This window comes from Haematobia irritans, chromosome 2, assembly GCF_050003625.1.
Source record: "Haematobia irritans isolate KBUSLIRL chromosome 2, ASM5000362v1, whole genome shotgun sequence".
NCBI classification, from domain to species: Eukaryota; Metazoa; Arthropoda; class Insecta; order Diptera; family Muscidae; genus Haematobia; species Haematobia irritans.
The window spans coordinates 96,041,049-96,062,237 of NC_134398.1; the positions used below are offsets into that span (position 1 = coordinate 96,041,049).

Genomic DNA, 21,189 nt, shown 5'->3' on the forward strand with positions numbered 1-21,189 from the left:
CATGCGAGGGAGTTTTTAGAGACATTTTGTGTATATCTCGTATGATTGTTTGTGTTTGTTATTGCGTCATTTATGCTGTTGTTGGTTGTTTTGATTCTAGAGACAATGGAATGTTCCTTGTGTGTTGTTGGTATCTTTTGTGGTGAGAGTTGTTTTTTTGCAATAGCAAGATCAGAAAGGGATCGTGTGTGTGTGTGTGGAGTTGTTTTTCTTTACGGCAGGTATGTATCCCTTATGACTATTTGTGTCTTTGAGTGTTATTGTTGCATTCAGTTATGTTGATGCATTTATGAAGTGCACACGTGGATTTAATTTTGCAAAATTGTACGTGCGGTATTGGTGTTTATTAATGAAAATACATTTATTTCGAAACATTTTAGAAACTGAGAAGTGAATGGTGTGATGTTAGAAGAATCAAAAACGCTTTTTATTGATAAAAAACAAATAACAGATTAAGGAACTGTATATTTCTGTTAATATGTTAGTTTAAAATTAGTGCGGATTTTAATTTGATTTACATAAAAAATATACAACATGAGTGGTAATAGGATGATTTATATTTATTCTACATCTGGATCACAGGTTGAGAAGAAACCATTTTTTTGAATCTACAGTATGTCAAGAAAGTCTTTTGACATTGCCAAATATTTAAAATTCCAGAAATAATTGAAGTAAAAATCGAGTTGTTAATTCGTTTTGAGAAAAATAAAATATGTATACTTTGCAAAATACATAATAAAATATTTTTTAAAATTAAATTATATTTAATTTTGGAACAAAACATAATTTTTATCCTATTGTCAAAACACTTTCTTGACATACTGTATATTTTTTATGTTACAGCAATTCCTACAGGTGAGTACTAAGTTCGAGTTTAGCCGCTAAAATTAAAAATAAATCACTAAGCAAAGTATAAAATTATACGTCTTCGATACAAATTTAAATATAACTTGATGGAGAATAGCCCAAATCAAGTTTTTTATAAAAATTATTTTTTATAATGGATTATTAAAGAAAACTTATCATGGAAATTGCAATTTTAGCCGCTAAACTCGAACTTAATATCCATCTTAAATACTAAATGCTTTACTGACAAGTGGAAATTATGTCTAATTTTATAATATTTTTTATTTCAAATATATTCTGAGAATAATTTCAATAACGTCCCATTTGTCCATGGATATGATTCCAATAGTGTACCTACTGGATGGATTTTTCAATGTGGTAAGTTATTCTATAAACGGTATTTTGTCCGTTTTTAATAAAACCAAAATTTCAATTTATTAAAAATTATTTTTTTCACTTGCAGGTAGACAGGTCTCGTAATGGTAATTTTTTGAATATTCTTACTGTTTAATACTAATTAAGCTGATATCCTTATTGGCTCTAGGAAATACTCTTGAAAACCGTAAGTTAAAGATCAATATGAACGATAGAATTAATTAATTAATAATATTTTTCTTATATTTTGTATAAATTTGCAATTTCAGATGCTTATAAGCCAGATCCGCCCAACAAAAGTTAGCCAAAATCGATGAAATTGGACAATTCAATTGAATATAGCAACTTATGCCACATATATCTTTCATATGGATAGAAAACATGGAAATTTAAATTAATTAGTTTAGTCCTAATAACATAGAATGTTACTCTTTTGAAGAAGCAATTACTAACTACCGACAAGTAAATGCGTCCAACGTACTAATAAAAATATTTCCTTTATTGTATATCATAAGCCATAGTTTTGTGTAATATAATAATAATTTTTTGAAATAAAATACTGGTGGTTATAGAAAATTTACTTGTTTTGTACGAAAAATTTCTTAGTTGTATACAGGCTTGTTGTACCTTTGATTCCTCAATTTCTCTACTTTTTTAAAAATTATACCGACAAACAGTTTATTTCAAACCAATTTCTTAATACAGGTTTCCCAAAAAATTGTTAATTTTTCCGGATAGCAGGAATATTTTGAATGAGTTTAACTATATTCTTCCCACAGCATAGTAATAATGAACTAAAATACGATGTAATACATGAACTAATTTATAAGAAAATCATGAACTTATCTCGATGAAAAAAATCTTTGGCGCCAAATCATGGTCATTCTTACTATGGATTAGTTCATTTTTCATAAAAAATAGTAAACTTTTTTTCGGTGTAGTAAAATTTAAAAATTTAAAGAAATAACGAACTATTTTGTGAGAAGTAAAAATTTCGTTAATCTTTATGCTTCATTTGTGTATGATTTTTCCCGTTTTTAGTTCATTTGACGGACGTACGCAAAAAATTATAAAACTCAAGGAAACTTTGTCCAAACATAATAATTCCATGAACTAAAATAATGTTAAATTGGCTTTTGTGAAATAGAGGGTTTACTTTTTTTAGTGTATTTTAAAAATTATACAACAAACTTATAAACTTAAGGTTAGTTTTAGGCTCACTTAGACTATTCAGTCAATTTTTATATATTATATATTATAATAGTTAGATAAATAAACTTTAAAAAATAATTCGGGTCTATTGTGTCGACATTTATGAACAACTTTGTGCTATACTAAAGTCAGTAGTTGCAACAAATGCAATTGTCTTTCTTACCACTCCTTCCTTTTTTATACTGAAATATCAGGCTGCCACATACCTACCTTAACCTAACATTCTATCATCAGCAGACATTTTTTAAATACTATGTTACATCTCATTCGTTAGCGACAACAACTTTTTATAACCTCCACCATAGGATGGGAGCTATAAATAACTTTGTCATTCCGTATGTAAAACATCGTAATATTACTCTAAGACCCCATAAAGTATATATATGTTATTCTGGGTCGTTGTGAAATTCTGAGTCGATCCAAGCATGTCCGTCCGTCTGTTGAAATCACGCTAACTTCCGAACGAAACAAGTATCGACATGAAACTTGGCATACGTAATTGTTATTGATGTAGGTCGGATGTTATTGCAAATGGCCATATTGGACCACTTTTACGCATAGCCTCCATATAAACCGACCCCCAGATTTGGCTTGCGGAGCCTCTTAGAGAATCAAATTTCATCCGATCCGGTCCATAACGATAAATTGTATTGTATTGTATTCTTTATATTTCATTGTCTTAAGAAAAAAAAATTGCATTATAAATAAAGCATTTGATTAAGAATAAATAAGTTAGTTTGTTATGACATTAACTTGGTGTAATGTTATGCTATAACATAATAAATTGAATTTAGACTGTAACTGATTTCTATATTGCATACATATTTTCAAAAAACAAGCTAAACTTTTCCAATTAATGACACACCCGTAAGAATATTTATTAGTTCATATTCATTTAGCGACTGCTTATGGAAAAACATCAATCGGAATTCTTTTAGTGCTGGACATCGGCGAAGGAATGCTGTAGATTTTCGATTTCATCAATTTTACACATGGAACATTTGGGATTTGTGTGTGATTGGAAACTGTTGGAATTAAGTACAATCATGTCACTTCTGGCTTTAAATATCCACATCATTTCGTCCTGTGACAGAGGTTCTACGAGATATGTTCCACCAAGTGTAGGTTGTAACTTATTGTAAAATCTGTCGGTATTGTTTGATTTTGCAACTGAATTATTAAATTGCTTGGTATGTAGACTTTGTACAAGCCGTTGAGTGTTTTGTACCCAATTTTGTTTTGTTAATTGGAGTGTAAAAGGATCCAAACTATTTTCCATCGTTAAAGTATCCATGGATATTTTCCAAAATATTCCATGTTCTATCACCTTTCTCGCTAGTAAATTCGGTAGTCTATTCTCTGCATAATCATACAAAATTCGTGTTACATAATTCAGATGACTTTGTAGGGTGTACAGATGGCCACATTCTATTCCGGTTTCTAACATAAGTACATAAGTGGGTGTGAAGATGGGTATTTCTAGTATTTTCTTTAAAAAGCATAGAGCAAGTTTATCCACCTCATCAAAATGCGTAAAGCCCCATAATTGAGATCCGTATGATTGTTAGATCTACATATAGCCATAAAAATTTTCCATTATGTTCACAAAGATACATTTTTTCTTGATAAAAAGCAGTTCCATGTAGCATTGATGCTATTTTGTGCCAACAGATTCCTCTCCAGTGTATGTTTTCTGAGTGAGAGTTTTGGAGTGAATGTTAATCCTGAGTAGGAATACTCTGAGGTGTTTATAATTTAATTGCCTTCAAAATACCATTCTTCTTTTGTAGATATCCTTCCTCCTCTGCGAAATATCATTATTTTTGACTCCTCCATATTAAATTCCGTGTTCCAAAGTTTACAATACTCCTCAAATTTTTGTATCATCCCTTGCAGTACTTCTATCTCGTCTGCTAAAATTGCGATATCGTCGGCATACATTAAAAGTCGAATATTATGATTATCCACATAAGGATATATAGCCCCCATATAAACCGATCCCCAGATTTGAACTCCGGAGCCTCTTGGAGGAGCATCCTATCCAGTTGAAATTTGGTACGTGGTGTTAGTATATAGTCTCTAACAACCATTGGTCCATATCGGCACATAATTATATATTGCCCCCATATAAACCGATCCCCAGATATGACCTCCGGACCAGCCGAAACATGTTCTATTACCTTGTAATAAATTATTATTCAAACGTCGAACGGAACGGACGTGTTTTTTAATAGCGGATAAACTCATTGTAATAGGTACCTACTAAAAATTTCAAGTGTGGTGGGATATTAAGCCACCATGCAGCGAAATTCAAAGTCATCTACTGGGTTGCTAACTTCAGGGCCCAGTGGACGGGTATCGGCTGGTTATAAATTTGGGCAGTGACCAAGAGTTAGGCCCAATTAGTCGACCTGTAGACGGGTCGACAGGTGGCGACACGCTGACAACTCGAACTTTTTCTAAGGTAAAGACATCAAAAGGAGGTAATCCCTCACGAAAGAGATTCAAGGAACGCAGAAATGCTTTGTTTATCCTAAAGAAGTTAGGATCAGTCGACCCAAGCACGCTGTCGGCTAAACAAAGCGATTCCTTAAAATGGGCTCAAGGAATTCTTGAGACTGGAAAAAAGGGAACGATCGCCGGATGAGCTGCCATCCTCCAAAAGGGATCAAAGATCGTTTGCCTCAGTTGCTAAAGACCGCCTTGTGATGGCTATCATTAATAAAGGACCATTGGACGTTATGGTTCCAAAGCAAAAATGGGGGGAAATTGAGAATGCTCTGTCTGTCGTCTACTCACAGGTGCTGGAAAAGTTCCCCTCCCAGATCTTCGACACCAAGAGGCTGGTTGGTATCAAGGACGATTTAAGCTAGTCGCATTTGAGGACCAGAGATCTATAGAATGTTTTAAAGCTGCTCTGATACTAATTGGTGAAGTTTGGGAAGGAGCTGCTCTAGAGTTAGTCGAGAAGAAAGACATACAGGCTAGACCTAGAGCACATGCGTGGATACCTGCAAACCCTTCTGACCCTGAATTTATTTTAAATAGGCTGAAGCGATGCAATCCAGATCTTCCAACAGCTGATTGGAAGGTTGGCCGTTTGGATGAAGTGGATGGACCAAGACGTGTTTATATTGAACACTCAGTCTTTGCCACATCTAGCAAAGTCCCAGGGCCGTGTATGTTATGGCTTTCATTATATCCAAATGAAGGTGTATAACAACGATCAGCTAAAGGATTCAGAAATGGACAAGCCTCTTCTGAATCAGAAGTAAGCGGATCCTCTTGCGAAGTCGAGGGAGATACCAAAGTTGAAGACATGGATAGATACCGTATGCGTGAGGAGGTTTCTACTGCCTCAGAACTCACCAAAGTTGAACCTATGGTTATTGCGAGAGTCACCGAGATTTCTGAAGAGGACATTCTTGATGACTCGATTGAAGCGGCTGATGTGACGGTTGTTGAAAATCTCGATGGTCCTACAGATCCTCCAGGTAAATCTTCATCATTGTAAGGCTGCATGTACTGCCTTAAAAGTTCTCCTGATGAAAGGGGACACAGACATAGTTCTTATTCAAGTACCATATGTTTATAGAAACAAAATATGTGAATTAAGTACTCCGGGGTTCAAACTATTGCAGTATACTGGTAATGATGTAAATCGAGCCTGTATAATTGCTAAAAACGAGCTCAACTTGTTTCTGCTTCCTTCAATGTGCAATACAGACACTGTCGTTGCCAGTTTAGAAATAGCCAAATGCAAATATTGGGTATCTTCGGTCTAGATGGGACATGACAGGGAGGGATGATGGCACATGGAGGACGTTAAGACTTTAGTGGAGGAGTCACTGAAAACAAAGACGAAACTCATTATGGGATGCGACGCGAATGCACATCATAGTATATGGGGAAGTAGTGATACTAATGCAAGGGGAGAGTCGCTAATAGAGTTTATTTTGCGTACTAATCTGGTAGTTTGCAACAAGGGAGATGCCCCAACCTTTGTCACTAAAAACAGTCAAGAGGTTTTGGACATCACCTTGGCCTCGCAAGAACTGAATGAAATGATATCTGAGTGGCAGGTTTTAAGTGAACACAGCTTCTCAGATCATCGCTACATCAGTTTCAAATTTGATGTTCATATCACCAAGACCATATTTCGCCAAATGTTAGGAAAGCTGACTGGAATAGGTATAGGGAATCGTTCAATATGATGATACCGGAAATAACAGAGACAAATATGAGAAATGTGCAAGATATCGAACACGCAGTGGAGTGGATTACTAAGGCCTTCAACATCTCACTGAAAGCTGCATGCCCTAGAGGGAAGCCAAGGGGGGAAAATCGACCACCATGGTGGTCTACGGAATTAAGTAATATGAGGAAATCTTGCAGGAAGCTCCTTAACAAGGCAAAGTCCACCAGAGCCCCTGAGGACTGGAACGCTTACAAGAAGAATCTGAGTGGATACAAGCGAGAACTGAGAAAGGCTCAGCATAACACTTGGAATGATTACTGCAGCAGTATTGAGAATACGTCCGAGGCTTCCAGACTACGGAAGGTTCTAGCATCCACCAACTCCCCTCCAGGTTTCATTAAAACATCGGAGGGCAATTGGACAACGTCCAGTGAGGAGACGCTGGAGGTACTATTGGACACACATTTTCCTGGAAATCAGACGGTTGAACCATGCACTGGCGTTGCCACAGTTGCTCAGCGGTCGTTTCCTGTCGAGGAAATTGTATCGGAAACTAGAATAAGATGGGCGCTAAATAGCTTTGGACCATTCAAATCCCCCGGACCTGATGGAATTACTCCGGCGGAGTTACAAGCAGTAACTGACAAAATTATCCCCTGGTTGTCGGCGATATATAAAGGATGTATCAACTTATAATATATATTCCTGGAAAGTGGAGGGAAACAAAAGTCGTTTTCATACCTAAAGCGGGAAAAGCCTCTCATTCGAGGGCGAAGTATTTCCGACCAATTAGCTTATCCTCATTCCTACTTAAGACTCTGGAGAGGATGATAGATATTTATCTTAGAACTAGCGTCGATTCAAGTTTGTTCTCGAAACGACAGCATGCATACTCGAAGGGCAGGTCTACTGAGACCGCACTACATGAACTAGTCAGCTTTATTGAAAGCTCACTATCTGTCAAAGAATACACAATCGTGGCGTTTCTAGAAATCGAAGGGGCGTTCAATAATGTCCATCCGAGCTCGACATTAAATGGACTGACAACTCTGAATGTTGATCCATGTATACTCAGGCTGTTAGACGAACTGCTAATGAAGAAACGTATTTCAGCCACACTAGGACAAGCAAACATACAAAGGTATGTGAACAGAGGCACTCCCCAAGGAGGAGTTCTATCACCTCTTCTTTGGAATGTTGCTATAAATAACCTTCTGATTATCCTAGAAAAAGAAAGGATAAAAGTGGTTGCATACGCAGATGATGTGGCCCTAGCAGTCAGGGGAAAATTCCCATCCGCAATCAGTGATGTTATTCAGAGGGCTCTCCGGATGACTGAGAAATGGGCGAAAGACAATGGTCTTTGGGTAAATCCTGCAAAGACAGAATTAGTCATGTACTGCAAAGATCGCAAAACTCCCACGGTTAAGCCCATTTCCTTTGGGGGTATTGAAATTCCCTTTGGTGAGTGTGCAAAATACCTTGGCGTTATTTTGGACAGGAAGCTGAACTTTAAGCTTAATATAGAAGAAAGGGCGAGGATGATACGGTAGCTTTATACTCGTGCACAAAGGCAATAGGGAAAAAGTGGGGACTAAAACCAAAAATTGTGCATCGGCTATACACGGCAGTGGTTAGACCTATAACGCTATATGGTGTTGTTGTCTGGTGGCCGGCACTTCAGAAACCGACTTGTTTAGATAAAGTTCAGCGTATGGCGTGCTTGTGTATCTCAGGAGCATTCAGCAAGACAGGAAGAAATTCCCGTAATGCCATACTGCATCTATTGCCTTTAGACATTATGGCCAAACAGTCAGCTGCAACAACGGCTGTGCGGTTGCGCGAGCTATCGCTGTCGTCGGAAAAAACGTCACGGTCACAGTTTTCTATTCAACCGTCGAACGGAACGGACGTGTTTTTTTAATAGCGGATAAACTCATCGTAATAGGTACCTAGTAAGAATATCAGGTACCTACTAAGATATTAAGCCACCATGCAGCGAAATTCCAAGTCATCCACTGCGTTGCTAACTTCAGGGCCCAGTGGACGGGTATCGACTTGAGTTATAAATCTGGGCAATGACCAAGAGTTAGGCCCAATTAGTCGACCTGTAGACGGGTCGACAGGTGGCGACACTCTGACAAGTCGAACTTTTTCTAAGGTAACGACATCAAAAGGAGGTAATCCCTCACGAAAGAGATTCAAGGAACGCAGAAATGCTTTGTTTATCCTAAAGAAGTTAGGATCAGTCGACCCAAGCACGCCGTCGGCTAAAAAAAGCGATTCCTTAAAATGGGCTCAAGGAATTCTTGAGACTGGAAAAAGAGAACGATCGCCGGATGAGCTACCATCCTCCAAAAGGGATCAAAGATCATTTGGCTCAATTGCTAAAGACTGCCTTGTGATGGCTATCATTAATAAAGAAGCATTGGACGGTATGGTTCCAAAGCAAAAATGGAGGGAAATTGAGAATGCTCTGTCTGTCGTCTACATGTACTACTTAGGGCATGTAGGGCAGCTATTTGATTCATTCAATTAAATAATTAATTAAAATTGACTATAAATTTCAATCAAAAAATTTATATATTACGACCCCAAAATCGTATTTAGTTTTATTTGAAATAAAAGAAAGTATGTGTTTCTTATAAAACATATTTAATATTTTATTATTTTTTGAATTATGCAATAGACAAATAAATGTGGTTCTTGTGTTTTGTTCTAACATAACTTAAAAATACAATTACTATCAATAACAACTATAGGGTTAAAAAATAAATGATATAAATCATTATCTTCCTTATAATAATAACCATGTCAGCATGTTCCTTCTAATATGTAGATGCGCCTAGATTTCCAATAAATCAGCAGCGTGTAAGCTAAATTAGTTTTTCTGAAAGTAAACAGAATAATTCGACATTACCTGCATAGAATATCAAGTTCAATTCTTATTTCCAGGTTGCAGATTTATAATCTTCTTTCGCTCGGTGCTCGGTAATTTAATTTTAGTAACAATTCCTTTCCAAAATTTCCACACATTGAAATCGTCTATTAAATTTTGAACCAATCAAAGACAAAAATAAAGGGAAAGCAAAGTAATATTTGGTATTATATTGATTATACTTTGCAAATTCTGGAAATAGAAAAAAATATAAATGGAAAATACATATTTTTATTATTTTCGGATATTTTTCATATTTTTAAATCCAAAAGAAAGAACTTTTTTACCATTATATAATTCAGCTCATTAGTTTATATATCAGATATACTGCTCTTTACTTGGGTTCAAACTGGAAAAGGCAGGCAAAACAAAACTGCCATTTAATGCCAACGCCACTTCGCAACTTCAAGGCGAATCTTCCAACAAACCCATACCGCTTTTGGTTTTAAGAAAACTATGCGTGAAACAAATTTATAATTTTAAAAGATCAATACGGTACCCACTTTTTTATTGCAAACATATTCTTATATATTTGGTAAAATGATAGAGTTGATGGCATTGATTGGTAAATTTCACGAAATAAAATTGGTCACTAAAAGAAATGAATAAAAATATATTATTTTAGTCCGTTTAATGTAAACAGGCTTCAATGGAAAACCGTATTCACATTTCACAATTTCTTACCTTCAATAAACGTAGATTGTTTTCCATTTTCACACTACCACAAACACAGGTAATTTCAAATGCGTTCTCGTCATATATTTTTTCAAACCTTTACCACGTGACCATTTGTTGTTGAACACTTTATTTATTTCAACCCTTTGCTATGATTTGTTGTTGCGTTCAACATATTTATGCACACATTTTGAATGCAGCAGACAGAATGTCGCCAATCATGTTTTTTCAATTTACGCAAAAAACAAAAACCCAACCGTTCGTTAAGAGTTACTTCCACAGACTGATCACTCCATCATACATTGTTGAATAAATACCCATTCTCTTGTTTTCTTTTCGCTCTTTCCATTGCTCAAAATTATTCAGTTTCAATCACAAAGGTGATTGGATCAATCACATGTGTAATTGGAAACGGAAAAAATTTCGATCACGTTTGTAATTGAAAATTATTTCCGAATTGATTAACAAATTGATCGAATCAATATTTTAATTGGAAACTTAACAAATATCAATCATTTTTTTAATTGGTTTTTATTCGAATTTGATTAAATAATTAATTGAATCAATTAAAATATTAATTGAATTCGTTTCCAAATTCAATTAAGTGTTTAATTGAAAAAATGTTGGTGATAATTTTTTGTGTGCATACACTGTTAGAAAAATATGTTTTTCATATGTTTCGATATAAACAAAATGTGTTTCGGGCACAATTTTTAAACACAATATATTTAAGTGCCAACATGTAATGTTCCTAAACTAACACTAAATGTTTGGGACACATATGTTAATATGTTAAAATATATTATGTTTGGGATATGAATGTTTCATAAAAATAATATGTGTGAATGTAAACATATATAAATTTACAAATTTCGAGCAAACATATATATGTTTACAATTTCTGTGAAACGGTTGTATGTTGTTTCGGAAAACTGCTTTATGATAAGGCCAAAAATTTTATATGCTTAAGTCTAAATATTATTTAATTTGAATATTAGAATGAGTATTCGGAGTAAAGAGAATAGACATTCGGAACCAAGAGCATAGAGATTTGAAAAAAAAACAGCATGTGTTTTCGCCTTGAGAGGAGAATTTTATGTATGTGGGGACTGTAAATTTTTAATAACCCACATTTCGAAGTTTCATTATAAAAATTTAATATAGTATAAATGTCTAAATTGCAAAAAAAAAAATTGGTTCGGTCGGAGCAAGAATTGAACCCACGACCCTTTGCATGCAAGGCAGACACTGGCTAACCACTGCTCCACGTGGCCAACAAATGTATGTTTTTTTAAATAATGTTATGTTTGCATGGGCTCGTGGGCGCTGCAAAGTATGCTATATAAATGTAACTTGTAACGATAATTGTCTACTGGTGACTATAACTACTACGTAGCCCAGTGGATAGTGTGTTGGCTTACAAACTGTATGGGCCTCGGTTCGATTCTCCGCCCAGGCGAAAGGTAAAATTAAAAAAAAAAAAATATAAAATTGAATAATTTCTTCAACATTATTTGTATTACAGAAAAAGGTGCCAAGAACTAAAAATTTCGTGGAAGTGAAAATTATGTGAGGGAATGATCACAATCTTCTTTGGGGAAAATTCTTCCAAGCATATAATATTTTTGGGCTCAAAATGCTTCCAAACATATAATATGTTCACATAAAACAAACATATTAATATTTCGGCAGTATCCAATAATATATGTGCTTCCTGCAAAATATGTTTGGAACATATGCTAAAGAAGCGATTTTTTTTGAGGGTGTAGACGTCTGCAATTGAGTGGTTTTTTAATTTGGCTTTATTGTTGTTTTCTTGATGAAACACCAAATATTGTAAAAGGATATAAAATTCTATACATCCAAACCGGTTTTGTAATGCAAATTGACTGATTTGTACGGTAATTCTCGTTTTCCAAAAAGTAATTGAGTCACTTGACTGCGCAATTGAGTGGAATGACTGCGCACTGCAAATAAACAAAACCATGGCGAATTATCAAAGTATGTCTCTATATTTTCTTGGTCTATGGTTATACTTTGTTTACTTTGCATTGTTTGCTTCAATTATCATCTATCGGCAACAATCGGCATCTGAAGCATATTTATATTCTAACATAATATTAGTACGGTTATTCTATTTTACGCGTATTATATACGACATTTAAAGCATATTTTTAGGATCTACAAATATTGGTCAGAATTATCTATTTTCCTCGGTTTTCGAAGTTTACTTTTAGGCGCTTGTTAAAATGGAGTGTAGTTTTGCTAATTGCAAGGTATCAAATGTAAACGAACGTTTTATATCTTGCTGGTTATGTGAAGGTACATCTCATTTTAAGTGTGCTGGATTTAATGGAAGGGATTACGATAAGATTACTGATGTCTCGAGTGGACTACGTTGGTCATGTATTAATTGTAGGAAGATTGATGTTGATTTTCATAGATTGTATAGGGAATCGAAGAAAGGGTTCTCGCAGATTTTTCATGATTTATTATATATTCTTACGAGATTTAGGAATTTTGAGAAACCGTTTTCTGACTTGAAATTGCCTGACCATCTCATGGAATCCCCACAAAGTAAGAGGAAGAAGCCTTCATCTCTTTCGGCTCCATCTGACGTGAATGTTCACTCGCTCGATTTGCGTGATTTGCTCGGCTCTTTTCTTTCTCCCCCAGCTCTTGTACAGGTTACACCTTCATTGCCTAGCCCTCGCGACACCATTGATGTGCCCTCGCCGAAGACTCCGTCTATTAACGAGTGTGTATCTGGTCCAGATCTAGATTCTCACGCACAGACTTCCTTAATTTCTGCAATTCTCACTCTTCAACATCTGTGACTTGTCCGGTTAATATACCCTCTCCGGGAGCGCCGGATAGCCGTCGTACTCCTTTAGATAATTTGAATGTGAGTGGTCCCATTATTGTGTAGTTGATTGCGTAGATCTTTCTTTATTTCTAGACTTTCGCCTGTTACATCTGAGTCTGATATTGTTTCTTACATTCGTTCTAAAGGTGTTAAATTTAATGAAAACGATTGTAATGTGTTTAAATTTAATTTCAATTCTCCCAGTCATATCTCATCGTTTAAAATTACCGTTCCACAAATATTGTTTGATACTATTCTTGCTAGTGAATTTTGGCCCTCTGGTGTTTTGGTAAAAGAATTCATCACTAGAGGCAGGCCTAGACGTTTCGATCCTGTGCATATTAGATCCAATATTGAACTGCAATCAATTCCAAAAAACTGATTATTAACACTTCTAAAGGGTGATTTGTTAAGAGCTTGATAACTTTTTTTTTTTAAAAAACGCATAAAATTTGCAAAATCTCATCGGTTCTTTATTTGAAACGTTAGATTGGTCTATGACATTTACTTTTTGAAGATAATTTCATTTAAATGTTGACCGCGGCTGCGTCTTAGGTGGTCCATTCGGAAAGTCCAATTTTGGGCAACTTTTTCGAGCATTTCGGCCGGAATAGCCCGAATTTCTTCGGAAATGTTGTCTTCCAAAGCTGGAATAGTTGCTGGCTTATTTCTGTAGACTTTAGACTTGACGTAGCCCCACAAAAAATAGTCTAAAGGCGTCAAATCGCATGATCTTGGTGGCCAACTTACCGGTCCATTTCTTGAGATGAATTGTTCTCCGAAGTTTTCCCTCAAAATGGCCATAGAATCGCGAGCTGTGTGGCATGTAGCGCCATCTTGTTGAAACCACATGTCAACCAAGTTCAGTTCTTCCATTTTTGGCAACAAAAAGTTTGTTAGCATCGAACGATAGCGATCGCCATTCACCGTAACGTTGCGTCCAACAGCATCTTTGAAAAAATACGGTCCAATGATTCCACCAGCGTACAAACCACACCAAACAGTGCATTTTTCGGGATGCATGGGCAGTTCTTGAACGGCTTCTGGTTGCTCTTCACTCCAAATGCGGCAATTTTGCTTATTTACGTAGCCATTCAACCAGTCGATTATGTAGACCATAAATCGGACGTAAAGCGCGAAACACATTTCGAACCGAACACTGATTTTGGTAATAAAATTCAATGATTTGCAAGCGTTGCTCGTTAGTAAGTCTATTCATGATGAAATGTCAAAGCATACTGAGCATCTTTCTCTTTGACACCATGTCTGAAAACCCACGTGATCTGTCAAATACTAATGCATGAAAATCCTAACCTCAAAAGAATCACCCTTTATTAGTTCTCAACGGATTAAGGTCCTTATTTACAAGGTATTGCCCTGGACCTCATGGTATACCTTCTTTCATGGATGCATGGATCTTGAGAGCTGGCAGTTTCCCAAACATATGGAAGATTAGTCATGTCATTCTCTTGTTCAAGAAAGGTAGTAAAGGGTGATTCTTTTGAGGTTAGGATTTTCATGCATTAGTATTTGACAGATCACGTGGGTTTTCAGACATGGTGTCAAAGAGAAAGATGCTCAGTATGCTTTGACATTTCATCGTGAATAGACTTACTAACGAGCAACGCTTGCAAATCATTGAATTTTATTACCAAAATCAGTGTTCGGTTCGAAATGTGTTTCGCGCTTTACGTCCGATTTATGGTCTACATAATCGACTGGTTGAATGGCTACGTAAATAAGCAAAATTGCCGCATTTTGAGTGAAGAGCAACCAGAAGCCGTTCAAGAACTGCCCATGCATCCCGAAAAATGCACTGTTTGGTGTGGTTTGTACGCTGGTGGAATCATTGGACCGTATTTTTTCAAAGATGCTGTTGGACGCAACGTTACGGTGAATGGCGATCGCTATCGTTCGATGCTAACAAACTTTTTGTTGCCAAAAATGGAAGAACTGAACTTGGTTGACATGTGGTTTCAACAAGATGGCGCTACATGCCACACAGCTCGCGATTCTATGGCCATTTTGAGGGAAAACTTCGGAGAACAATTCATCTCAAGAAATGGACCGGTAAGTTGGCCACCAAGATCATGCGATTTGACGCCTTTAGACTATTTTTTGTGGGGCTACGTCAAGTCTAAAGTCTACAGAAATAAGCCAGCAACTATTCCAGCTTTGGAAGACAACATTTCCGAAGAAATTCGGGCTATTCCGGCCGAAATGCTCGAAAAAGTTGCCCAAAATTGGACTTTCCGAATGGACCACCTAAGACGCAGCCGCGGTCAACATTTAAATGAAATTATCTTCAAAAAGTAAATGTCATGGACCAATCTAACGTTTCAAATAAAGAACCGATGAGATTTTGCAAATTTTATGCGTTTTAAAAAAAAAAAAAGTTATCAAGCTCTTAACAAATCACCCTTTAGAACTGACAGAGAATTTCGTACTCCCTTTCCAATATTATTTCAGAATCCCAACATGGTTTTATGAGAAGTCTACTGTAACTAATTTATTGGAATTTGTTGGCCATGTCTTCGAATCATTCTCTCAGAGACGTCAACTGGATGTAATCTATGCGGATTTCAGCAAGGCGTTCGACATGGTGAATCATAGGCTGTTACTATACAAATTGGATGTTTTGGGATCTTCACATATTCTTCTCCGCTGGATAGATTCTTATTTACATGGTAGAACTAAGAGAGTTTCATTTAAGGATAGTTTATCTACGCTTACACATGTGACATATGGCGTTCCTCAAGGTAGCCACTTAGGACCAGTTCTGTTTAATCTATATTTGAACGATCTTCCGTCTGTTATCGTATCATCGAGGATTTTGATGTACGCAGATGATGTTAAGTTGTTTCTTTTACTTGATTCTTCTAGAGATTCTTTCCTTCTTCAGGATGACATTGATAGGTTGGTCGAATGGTGTGCTTCTAATTGTATGATACTTAATCTTGTAAAGTGTAAGAAGATGACCTTTTCTCGTAGAGTTTGTGAACAGACTGAGTACTGTATTGTGAACAGACTGAGTACTGTATTGATAGGTTGGTCGAATGGTGTGCTTCTAATTGTATGATACTTAATCTTGTAAAGTGTAAGAAGATGACCTTTTCTCGTAGAGTTTGTGAACAGACTGAGTACTGTATTGGGAACTATAAGCTAGAGAATGTGCTTAGATTTAATGATTTAGGCGTTTATTCCAGGCTTGACTTTGGTCCTCATATTGAGGAATGTGTAAATAAGGCTACGAGGGTTTTGGGTTTCATTAAGAGATGGTCTAAGTAGTTTGTTGATCCTCATTTGACAAAAAGACTCTTTACGACTCTGGTTCGGCCGATATTTGAGTATACATTTGTTGTCTAGTCACCAATCGCTGTTATCGCTGTTCTATTGATCGTATTGAATCTGTCCAGAAGCAATTTCTTATTTTTGCTTTGAGAGGGCTTGGTTAGAATAATTTATAATTTATGTAGATTGACCTTCATTCTCTTGAGCGTAGAAGTTTTATGCAATGTATTGTATTTCTCACTAAACTTATTAATGGAGGTATTGATTCATACTACGTAACCTCGAAAATTTGCTATAATGTTCCTAATCGTTTAACAAGTAACTTTGTACTCTTAAAGACAGACTTTTGTAGACAGAACTATGAATTATTTAATACACTTAACGTTTTGTGTAGAAACTATAACTCGGTGTATACATTGCTCTCGTTATCTGAATCGATTCCAGCCATAAAGGAAACTATCATCCGACTGCGGGGGTCCCTATAGTCTCGCTGTGGCCCAGGGGGTCCTTTCTGGCCCATTTTAAGTCTGTATTGTTATACATTTGATCCTGCTATATTCTTCCGATTGCCGATTGCAGAACACATGATGCGCCCTTACTGTCTCTGATATCTGCAAATTTAAACCTTGTCTGGCTCAACGGGGTCCCTACTGACTCGCTGTGGTCCTTACTGACCTTAAGGGTCCCTACAGGCCCATTACATTACATTGATTAATAATTCAAAGTATATTTTGTAAAGTCCCGGCTGCCATTAGCTGAGTTAATAAATAAACCTAAAGCACTTGGAAACGGTAATAATGTAGATTTAAATATATTCCAACAATTTTCGCACGAGTTGGAAGTGATGTTCGAAACCTCAAACTGTGTCTTATGTGAGACATTAAGCCAGAAAAGAAAAGTGCTTGCTGTCAATCATTCTTAATTCCAGTAATGCTTTTAAGATGTAGATTGTAAACGTAGCTTATGATGGTATATTTCAGTATACTTACCTTCAAGAAGAAATTAAAATGCTAGAAGAAAAATCCGCAACTATTTTCCTCAACAGAACACAACATTAAATTAACTAAAATGTCAGAGGTAACAATTTCTAATTGTTTTTTTTTAAAGGCTCATCAAATTTCATATTACAATTTGCTTTGAATATTAAAAAAAATGTCCAATAAAATGATTAATTGTGCATTTTGTTGAAATAAACCCGAAAATTTTATAAAATATTCAACTATCGAAGATTGTAAATTAGTTTCCGTCGCCATTGTTAAATTAACTAAATATTTTGAAGCAGTATTCTAAGTTAAAATCAACTACTAAAAAGAACATTAAAAAAATTACACATTCTAACAAATATTTTCACTGGTTCAAATTGCTAAAAGTTTTTATTCAGCTAATTTAACAAATTTCTTAATTGACCAAAATTGTTAGTTGTTTTCCTAATATTTTGTGTGTTCGGTCCCATCTACTACCAGAATATAACCGACAAAATTTGTTAAGACAACAAACTATTGTGTGGCGCAACTTTACATAAAATTGTTCGGATAACTACAATTTGGGAAAATCAATAGCCCAATCTGCAAACATAACCACGATTTGTTTTCGTCGGACATTCATGCCTTTGAAATTAAAAAAAAATGATTGGACGTCATAATAAGTACAAATAAACAAAGAATTTGTTAAAACATAAATTACTTCTGTGTTTTCTTGGCGTCCTTGTTCGCCAACGAAAAAAGTTTTTTTCGTAAAGATCATAACATTTTAGATTGTGACCATGTCCTTTCAATTGGGACAAACCTATTTTTTTGTAGATCATAACATTTTAGGTGGGGACCATATTCTTTCAAGTCGGAGAAAAACATTTTTGACGAATACGATAACATATTAGATATTTTAATTGACAAAAAAAAAACTATTTATCAATAACATAATATTGTAGATGAGGACAATTATATTTTTCTTAGAACTGTATTCTTTGAGCCAATATGGTTGCAGTCGAAAATGTTACTTTATATTATTTCCTATCAAAGGCCTGCACAAGCCTATTCGAAGTAATCGATGTTCCAGTGAAGGCAATACACTCCACGAATACTTCGAATATTTCGATTAATGAATAGAACAGAATTCTGTAGGCACGGGAGTTAGTTTCAAACCTGTAGAAAAACTAAATCTCAAGTAAGCAGAGCTGGTTCCACATTTGACTACTTTCGATTTAAAAAACTGGTGAATTTAACATGGGCTTGTCAGTCGCCTCCAATTAGCATTACATTTAACTAGCTCCCCAACTAGTTATAAAGAACTCCCTACTGATAAGTAAAACACGACCAGATACAGAGATACTTCCTAACCACTAACTACTAAAGTACAGCGGTGGAACCAGTTATTGTACCAGGTTTTTTCGAAATACGTATTTATTCTAAAGAAAAAAAGTATAATTGTCAATACAATGGTTTTTATTTAACAAAATACATATAAAATTTTTCTTAAAATATGTTATAGATTTCCAAATATGTTATTCCACCATCAATTCCAGCTCTCCTAAAAATGCAAACTGTGTTGTTGTGCATTGAAATTTAATATAACACGCGTTGAATAAGGATATTACTAATATTAAGTACTTATTGAATAATAGATACAATGGAATGATGTTACACAATTGAAGTATTAGTTGCGAATGAACTATTCTATGCTAAAAGATTATATTATAGTGAGAGAATCAAGTGTAGCGAGTGCAATTAAAGGTTCTGTTAATAACAGATTCAAGATACCATTACATAGAATAAAAGGATTGCCATTGAAATAAAATATGAGACACTATATGTGTTGAAAACGTTAGCTAAAAAATATATTTTTACAAAAATGTCAATTTAATCTACTGAACATATTTTTACTTTTTTGAAGACATTGTCTTTTTGTTGCATTAATATATTAATATTTCTTTACTACCTGTACATATCTTTTAACTATTTTTGGATATTTTCACCTTTATTTTACTCACTCTTATTTTGGTGCGAACGAACAGACCAATAGAACTCAACTGACTTTGAAAACAGCCATCCCTTCAACGCAAGAATAATTGTACTTTGTTTTGTTTTGGTTTCTCTATTTGCAAAAAATCATGAAGAAAATTGTGAAATTTGTACATGGATTTCTTGTTTACGTCATTAAAGCATTCCCTATAGCATTACTTGAGCCCAGTTCTGTAGCTAGTAGCAGTTTTGTGAACTTCATACCTTTTTGGATTCTAAATTACCTCTAGCATAAAATGGAGCCAGCTCAATAAGGCATTTCCAAAAGCTAATTTCGAAACTAGATGTTGGTGGCATTTGGTTACTCTCGTGACTAGAGGGAAACACTGTAAGGCGATTACAGTGTCAAGCATTGCCGAACAATCACATTCAAAAGGAATCGTTGTGCATTTCTTTTCAATATTTTGGTTTTGTTGTAATCGTCACGATACGAGTAAAACATAACATTTTTGGAGAAGATAGAATACTTTGCTTTAGCAAAGACGAAACTTCGTATGCGGCACGAAGTAACTATCAACAGAAACACAAAAACAATCGTCGATCAGTTGATTGGCAGAAGTCAGTGAATGCAGGCTGTGAGCGGGTCTGTGCATTTTATTATATGTGCCAACAACAAACAAAGTAGGAATGTTTCAATTCAATTAAATTCTTTATTAACAAACATAATCATTTACAAATTACTTATTTCTATGAAGCCACAGGGCTTGTTTGTAGGCTAACTAGACTTAAGTAATTTGATATATTATGATTATTAATTCATTTCAGTTCAGCTGACTTTGATTTTTTTTCTTGCATATTATATATCTTTTTATATCTTATATATATCTTGAATCTAGATCACAGGTACTGTTTTGTACAAATTTATGATAGAATTTATTCCATGTTTATTTCTCTTTTTTTAGTTTTCTTATTTGTAATATTAAATAAATTTGTGGGTAAATAGTTCAATGTTTCTGGCAGAGCGACATCTAGTGAAGATTTTCCATAATTGTTCCTATATTTTGGTACTTTGTATCTCCCTTCGCGTCTTCTTCTTGTATAATGCTCATGATTTATTGGTTGTAGTAGATTTGTGTTTGCAGAGAATTCATGTATTATTGCAGTTCTGTAGTAACCCTTCATGTTGAGTATTTGAAGATCTCTATACATTTGGCTGATATTCTGTTGACTTCTTGAAGAATTTGTGCTGCTGTTATGTCTCATATTGTTAGTATTGTTTACAGTTTGTATTTGAGATTTGTTTGTGTTTTTGAAGTTACGGTATAATAGTTTTACGATCCTATCTTGCGATGCTTGGAGCTGCTACTTGCGCTATTACCCCATGCTGTAATGCCATGTCTAATATACGATTCGGTCAGAGCAAAATAGGCTTGTTTAAGGACATAAAAGGGGGAGCATAGACTCAGATGATATAATGCATATGCCGACTTCCGGATTTTCTTCTGCAGTGGTTCTTGATGATTTTTCCATTTGAAATTGCTGTCCAAGTAAACTCCCAAATATTTGTATGTTGTTACAACTTCAATATTGCTATTGCAGTTATCGTTTGTTCTAATCTTGTTATTATGGAGGCATATCGTGTCATGGAATGTTATCTGAATATCAGATTGAGGAACATGTGGTGGCCTAAAATGCATAATTTTTGTTTTTCCGGCGTTGATTATTAGTCCATTATCATGGCACCATTTGTTTACAGTGTTAAGCTCGTCTTGCAAAATTGTTGTGGCAGTTTTTATGCATTTGTGCGAGACTACTAGCGCGGTGTCATCCG

The 21,189-nt window shown here is 35.2% G+C and overlaps 1 protein-coding gene and 1 long non-coding RNA gene across 2 annotated transcripts in view; one reads left to right on the forward strand and one right to left on the reverse strand.

Annotated features, from left to right (window-relative positions):
• LOC142224819 (uncharacterized) overlaps positions 1–21,189 on the reverse strand; it is a 102,278-nt gene that overhangs the window by 71,421 nt on the left and 9,668 nt on the right. The window lies entirely within an intron of this gene.
• Positions 1,113–1,801, forward strand: LOC142223372 (uncharacterized). The gene is made up of 3 exons (XR_012718700.1): positions 1,113–1,224; positions 1,310–1,408; positions 1,491–1,801. It is a non-coding gene; the product is annotated as an uncharacterized LOC142223372 (long non-coding RNA).